Here is an 8,672-nt window from a genome sequence, read left to right on the forward strand (position 1 = left end):
AGGAACCTTTCATTGGCCTACTTTAAGCTTTATGGGGAAGAAAAGGCTTAACGTGCAGGACGTTGCGTTCATATTCTGCTTTATTAGTAATATTATAAATAAGGTTATTCATGTTTGCCTAATAATTTTTATCAGGATTTATTATTATCGAGTTGAAGGCAAATATCATTGCGAGGAAACGCAAAACATTTGAAAAATATTTTTTCCTCCTATCCCGAATTTTTCCCACCACAATGTCACTAATGGGAACGATAGTAAACTCTAACATTTCTAAACATCTGTGCACTTATGATCTACAAAACTGCCCAGTGAGAAAATTTACATTTACATTTATGCATTTAGCAGACGCTTTTATCCAAAGCGACTTACATTGCATTCAAGTTACAGTTTTTACATTTCATCAGCTCTTGCTTTCCCTGGGAATCGAACCCATGACCTTGGTGTTGCTAGCGCCATGCTCTACTATTTGAGCTACAGGAGAGCTCAAAATAACTAAAGCTTGATCACAGCAGCCGTTCAAACTGAGGAAGGAAATCACAATTTTCCTCATGATTACTACTGGAAACTGTATGTATGTACAGCAGTGCTAATCGAATCATCAAAAAGTTCTAAAGACCCTTTTAAAACATCAAAGAGTCTGCTATATACCAACAATATTTTTCCCATGAGTGCGGGCGCGGACATTTGTCATTTTTATGTGTTGGGCTTCCGGTGTCATTCGCTTACAAAACAGCTTGTTTTGCTGCTTGATACTGCAACTGGTCTTTATTAGCGTATTATTTTCATGTAGTCTTAATGATAAACACTGGTTTGTAGCACAAACAGTTTTACGGTTTACTGCACTGTTTAAATATATTGCTGATATGCTCACTGAATATAAACCAAACAGACCACTCAGATCATTAGGATCGAGTCAGTTAGAAATACCAAGAGTTCACACAAAACAAGGGGAGTCTGCGTTTAGCTATTATGCGGCCCGCAGTTGGAACCAGCTTCCAGAAGAGATCAGATGTGCTAAAACATTAGCCACATTTAAATCAAGACTCAAAACTCATCTGTTTAACTGTGCATTTGAATGAGCACTGTGCTATATGTCCGAACTGACTGCAATATATTTTATGTATAATCATTTTCTTTAAATTTATTTTAAATCATTTTCTATATCATTTTAAAATTCCTTGTTTTTATTATTCTTATTTCCATGTTTTTATTGATTTTAATGTCTATTTCACTTTCTTTTATGTAAAGCACTTTGAATTACCACTGTGTATGAAATGTGCTATATAAATAAACTTGCCTTGCCTTGCCTTGCCTTGCCTTGCACTTTGTAATTTGTCTTGTGATTTCCCTACAGCTGAATGGGAGGAAGTCTCGCACATTCACAGAAAATGTCTTCTGCATTGAAAAATTAAGTGGATACTGCGAAAAGGTCCATGTACACATGGATTAAATGTGTCCTGTTAATGGCCTCTTCTGGGATCCTTTATTCATATTTAGACTTACCTGGATTTCAGTATTGCCAGTGTGACACTAAACTTACTCTACCAGAGTGGAGGATGGATGGATGACAACTGGATTGTTTGTTCTTCAAAGATTATGATGAACCTAGCTAACAAAATATGATCTGAGAATGTTTTGCTATTGTTTTTTGGTTATAGGAACATTAAGGTTCTCAAACAAGTAGTAACACTTATTTAGATAAGGGTTATATGAACATCCAACATTTTCAGAAACAAAACTCCATGAATGACATAAAAATAAATAAAGGTTTTTGCGCCAACTTTCTGAGAACATTATGAAAGACCAGAGAACTCTGAATGAATCTATTACCATTAATGGAAGAACGTAACTAAACAGAATATTACATTTTAGAATTCTGCGAACATTACATTCCAATAACAATGTGTAAATGTTTATATGCAGTCATTTTTGGGAGAAAAAAAAGATACAGTAACTCTTAACAAACATTCTATTAACATTACTGGTAGAACATAACTTCAAAAGAACATGGGAATGTTCTCTGAACATTCCCAAACAATAGAAACATTTAAAAAAAAGAGAGTTCATCATTAGATGAACATCCAACTAAAACATTTCAGAAATAAAATGAACAATGTATGAATAGCGTTTTTTTTTTTTTTTTGTGCTAACATTTTAAGAACACCAAAGACCACAGAACTCTCTTTGAAAGATACTTAAAGGGACAGTTCACCCAAAAATGAAAATTCTGTCATTAATTACTCACCCTCATGTCGTTCCAAACCCTAAGACCTTCATTCATCTTCGGAAAACAAATTAAGATATTTTTGATGGAATCCGAAAGCTCTCTGACCCTCCATAGACAGCAAGAGTCCTACCACGATCAAGGCAAAGAAACGTTGCAAGGACAACAAATTAAGAACGTGATTGTTAAATGAAACATTCCATTGTATGATTTTGCAAATATTATGGCAACGTTCCATCTGAATGTTCTCTGAACATTCTCAAATGTAGTAAAATTTAGAAATGTTAGATGCAACATCCAACTAAAATGTTTCAGAAATAAAGACCATAATTTCTATGTTCATAAAGACAACCATACCAGAACATTAGCCAAAGTTCTGAGATGTTTCCTGTTCCTGTTGACTGTTTTACAGTTGTTGTTTTTTTCCAATAATTGTTGCACTAATATTGGAGCCTTCTTGACATTTTTTTTTTTTTTATCTTTGTCTATTCATTTCATTATAATGATATTGATACAACTGTTCAAAATGCTAAGTAACTGTTGCTTTACTCTTAATGTATATTTTCTATGGAAATAATGAGCAATATTACACATTTAGATTATGAAAGTGAAGCAAACGAGTTATGAGTATGTTCAGGTATGATCAATTTCAGGATGCCTGTTTTTGTGAGGAAAAACATTGCCAAAAATTCTAAATTATTGTTATTAGTATTTGTTTTTCCTACAGTAAATGTATTTTTAGAGGGTGTTAAAGCTGGATGCTGATGAAAACAATCATATTTTAGGATGAGGCAGGCTTTAACCTTGCCAAGAGATGGAGGAGAGGTTGAGAGCCCAGCGGTTGAGAAGGGCCCAGAACCATGTTCTCTGGGGGGGGCACCAACCCCACTGAACTTGATTTTGAAAGGGCCCCATAGCAAAATTAGTGGGCCCAGAGTTACAACAGCACTGAGAACAATCATGGTTTCAGGCCCATCCTCAGTTTATCATCTTGTACTCACTCCCATACTCCCCTTTCCTTACTGTAACCCAACTGAGGAGTTTTTCTCCACATGGAGGTGGATGGTTTACAACAGTCACCCTCACAAACAAGTCATTCTTCTCCATGCCATTGATGATGTGTGCAATGACATCACAGGAGACCAATGTCAGACCTGCATTTGCAAGGTGGAAGGTGGAAGGCTTCAGAGAAACTCTGAAAGTGCAGGAATTCTCAAGTGAATACTAGCCAGCCACATAAATGAAAGGCAGTAAGCTCATTGGCTGTCAGTCAACTAATCAGCTTGTGCCAAGTCATTTAACTCTCTGAATATCATCAGTTACCCGTCAGCCTGCACCATCTAGAGTTTCATGACTGAACTATATATATAGACCAATGTATGTCAGTAGAAATTTGATTACTAGTGTTTATGGTCACAAGACATTATATATGTGTATTTTTAAAGAAGACACACTATGTGTCCCAATTCAGAGTGGCCGAGAGAGCTCAACGCGCTGCAAATAGATAAAACACTTGCAAATTAAGAAAACAACTTTCGTCAATTTGATAACACACGCGCTGCAAATGCTCACAACACAACCAAAAAAAGAAACGCACTGCAAATAAAATTTATTTGGTTGTGTTGTGAGCATTTGCGGTGTGTTTCTTTATTTGTTTGTGTTGTGAGCATTTGCACCACCTGCTGTCAAACTGATGAAGATGTTTTCTTGATTTGCTGGTGCTTTCTCTATTTGCATGTGTTTTCTGAAGTTGCAGCGCGTTGAGTTCTTTCGGCCACCGTACTTTTGTCTGCAAAAGAGCGCCTTGAAAAAGGCGTTTTTAGTAGATCAGCAACAAGATCTGGTGTAGGCGCCAGTGACTGCAGCTGTAGTTTTTCGCACCGCAGGAACCTTTTCATAGTACCCGAACTAAGTATGGAACTACCCACTTTTTGGCGTGTTCTCACCGCAGGAACTAGGAACGGTTTTAGGTCCAGTAACTCCGTTTGGAGGAACTAAATTAGCTCCTACTTCAGAGTAGGGTCTAAAACAGTTCTAGGAACTATCCTAGTGACGTAAGTGTATGCTGATTGGCTAAACGCATACGAAAACGCCCTCACCCGCCATGATTTAAAAACACTGTGTAAACATATACTGTGTAAACATTGTATCAAATGGTACTGGGAAATAGTTCGCGCAAAATCGTCCCAGTACTTTAGTACTGTACTTTTAGTTCTGGAACTAAAGCAGTGCAAAAAGGCCCTCCTGACTAAAGGGGCGGTCTAACGCAGGGGGTAGCACTGGGCACGTAGCCAGACCCAGAGGGCTGATTATTCTGTCCCTAATGCTCATAACAAATCAGATGTGACTTCTTTCAACAAAAGGGCAGCACTATTTGTAGTGCTGGCCATACATTTTTTTATGTAGGATATTCCAGTTCAGCCTCAACTAAACTAATCATAGGCAATTTTGTGGACATTACACAAATTAAAATGATACCTAAATAATCAATAAAAACATTTTTCACACAGTTGAATTTTTTATAGGGCCAGCAGAGAAGGCCCTGCTGCCCCTGATGGCCCACCACTGCATATGACGTATGTTTAGCGCACCTGGCGGTGATTAATGACAAACACGGAAGCGTGACAGAGATACGGCAAAACAAAACACCGGTCACGAATTAGAAGCACAAAACGAGGATTTGTAAAGAAAAATGCTGGAGGATTTTGATATAAGCCAAGTGGAGACTGGTTTTCCTTCGCTAAAGTAAAGGAAACTTTGCTTCCTTTGCTCCTGAAACAAACACGCAAGACTTGCATACTTCACACTGGATGCCCCGTTGGGCGGACACGGGCTGGTTATGCCGTGGACGATGGTTTTTTGGGACACTTTAGGCCTCATTATCCCAATAGCACATTTCTCTGAACATCATTTTGAACCAAGAGCACCCATTCATAGCAACTGTGTTCCTTGCCAGTGATGGCCATTTCCTACAGGATAACACTGCCAGAATCGTCAAGGAGAGGTTTGAGGAACATGATGATGGTGAAAGAAAAGAAGAGCTGCCGCTGCACTTTTTTTGGACTGTTTATGGTGGTTTTTTGTTGTTGTTGATTTTGGTATTTGGCCCTAAACTGATAATATAAGGCCTGGTAATGTAATATCATTCAAATTTCTCCAGTATGTGTTAGGAAGTACATCATGAGAAAGCTATTTGTTTAAGTGACATTGAAACTAGTGAGAATGCATTAAACAGCACAAGTAGTATTGTAAAGCAAAGATCATTTTTTTAAAAAGTCCCTCAGACTGTTGTTTTTTTGCTTACAATATAAGAGTTTTTTCCCCATTACCAGCCTTGCTAGCATAGTGCAGGGTAAAACCTCTTTGTGGTTTCAAACACCTGGATTTTTTTTTTTCTTTTTTAGCAATTTGCATTTTGAAAAAAATACAAATCAATGAAAGAAAAGCTTGTTTAATTGCATACTCATGAAATGTGGTTAGCCACATCACAAAATTTTCAAAGCTTGGCAGCTGCAAACAGCTTCTCTCAGCAGGTGTTACAAATGTGTTTTCTTGATTTAAACAACAGCCGTGTGTGATTTCCAACCGGGGGATTTCAGATTTTCAGATAGCCACAAAAAACCTTCTGCAATATACAACACACAGAAAGTAAACAAACAGCATAATCAGATCACAGTCTGACCAATAACAGGTGAGTCAGCACCAGAGTACAGATATGAGAATCAGGGTCACAGCAAACCACACAAGCATGGCATGTTCAGAGCTTGTTCTGGTGCTGCCTAGACATGTATGGGCAAAATACTTCAGCTTTTGAAAGGTGAAACCTGGAAATTGACCTCAGCAGGTCCTTCCTGTTGCACAAGGACACATGCTATTGGGTCACTGTTCATAAGTCATCTATAGAAAAGGGTGAGTTAATCTGAGATTATCTATCTGGCCACTTTTCCTCTACATGTGTGATTCTTACATTAAACTCTAAGGGTCACATCTTTTTTTACAATACTTCACCCACCATTAACTAACAACCATAACCAATGAAATATCTCTCTCTGCCTATCTATACCTACCTTTCCATCTGTGAATATATCCATCCATTGTTGTGAAAAAAAGTCTTCTCTTTGAGCTCTAGATGTCAAAATTAGACTTTATTGGTGGAGACAACAAAGCCGAGATGCCATTTGAACGAATGTTCAGCAAAACGGCCCGTTTGAAACGAAACAATAGATCCCTATGGGGCTAATAATGGGGATTATGACAATACATTTTCTGTATGTGTTTTTTATGCAGCTCATGGTATTTTTTATAACATTAAAGGATGTTTATGACAAATGATAAGCAGGTGTTGTTCAATCCATTATAAAACATAAAAAGAGTGCCTGTCTGCCTATTACAGAATCAAAATCAACTATAGATCACAATATGAATTTATTACAGCACTCGACGATGCTTTAAAGTGGGTTTAAAAGAACATTAATAATCACACACAGTTTCAAGTGATGCTAACTGTGCCTCTAATCTACATTTTAACATGTATTCTTGTAAGCATTATAGATAGTTTGTGTTTGTGGTGTAAAACCAAACTTTATTTATCTTCAATGCTGCTGAGCAGCAGACGATGTTAATTACATATACAAGATACATATCTGAGGGAAAATGCTTTGTTGGTCGGCGCCACCTTGCACACAGGAGTGAATTAGCAGAAAGTGATCAGTCGTTTCGATCGCCTGTCAGTAAAACAAAAAAGACACTTAAGAAGACAGAGAACAAATAGCGTTGGATGAAGTGGATTAGCACCCACGTAAAACCAGGCCTGAAGGGAATTATTGTATTTGTGGGCCCTTGGCATTAAAAAGTTTCAAAAACCATTTATCTGTGGATAGCATGTTCTGTCTCTCTCTCACACACAAGTTGTTGTTTGACTTGTTTGACTTATCATTCTGTCAAACAACCAACCAATCAATCAGTCAATCAATCCATCTATTATTCTCCCAATAAATCTATACATCTATCTATATCTCTCCATCTATCTATGATCAAATCAGAGCTCCTTATCATTATTCACGTTCCAATCATCATTATGATTCAGCAGCACAACGCGCTTGTGAAACTAAGTGAAACTGATTTTCCCTCTTGCTCTGACCATGCCATTTTTCCATATAGTTCAGGTAGTTTGCACTGACGCAAGTGTGTGGGTTTTTGAGGAGAACTTTTATATAAATTATCATCACTGTTGCAGCCCACAGCGGTTATCTTGATCACACCTGACCCTGCAGGCGCAAGCCCCTCACAAGCGGCTTTATTGCTTAAACCACATCAGGATGTAATATCATGTGGGAACTTCCTGCCAACCTAGTTATGATTTAAAAGAAAAGAAACGGCCTTGCTACAGGCTGACATCAGATTATATGTGCAATACATCAATTCATATTCATGAGCTGCACCTTCACCATATTATGTCATTGTATATAAAATATAAAAACAAAACAAAAATAACTTCTTTCATAATGTCCATTCAAAATGTTAGACTTACCTTGATTGGAATGAAAATGGAGTTGAGAAATAGAAGTACAGTGCATTCAATGGATTGTCCCATTGTTTAACATACAAATGTCTTTCAAAAGACTTTCAGTAGATAAAACCTCCATAAAGCATTGAAACATTGAAAGTTGTGTTTTGTAAATTATATGAACCTTTTTGCAGTCTAATTCTCACAGCCTCGGTTTCATTCCACATAAATTTCAATATGCTGTCTAAGGTCTATCATGCCTGTTTTTCCACTTACAAAAATCAAGCTGTTCTGAATTAAACAGACATTTCCTCATGTTTCCAGACAAGAGATCTATGGAGAACGTGTTGGTGAGTCACTCTATAAATCACAGTTGTAAACTCAGAGACATCAAATGGTTCACATCATCTTGACAGAAACATTATACCAAAAACATTACGTTTTAAATGAGAGCGTGAACATCTTCCTGTCACAAGACTTTAGCTCAGGTAACCAACAGGTCACTTTTAGGAATTGTTAACATTTATTGTTATTCCCAACCACTGATGTTCTCCAAATTTATAGAGGAAAAAATCAACTATCCATTTACCATGATGTGAAGTGGGCAGGATGCCTTTAAAATGCCCAGTAGAAATTGTCAAGAGGGAGTTTTCTTCGTTTTAGGGAAAAAGTCAGTGGGATTCTTACACAACCGAGTGATGCTTGTTCAAGATAAAATCAGCCTCTAAATCACGCACACACACAGAGGGAACCCTGAGGTGCTAAAAGATGCTTTTCCGTGACAACTTTGCCGTTAGATGCATGTAAGACCTGTGATGCACAAAGCACAAGAGGGCTTTTCCCTGAAGGCTTCCCTTCTCTCGCACTTTCACTAAACACTTCCCACACTCTCTAATCACCAAGGGACAGTCATCATGTGCGATGAAGGTTCCACTGAACAAC

Source organism: Barbus barbus, assembly GCF_936440315.1.
Source record: "Barbus barbus genome assembly, chromosome: 33".
NCBI classification, from domain to species: Eukaryota; Metazoa; Chordata; class Actinopteri; order Cypriniformes; family Cyprinidae; genus Barbus; species Barbus barbus.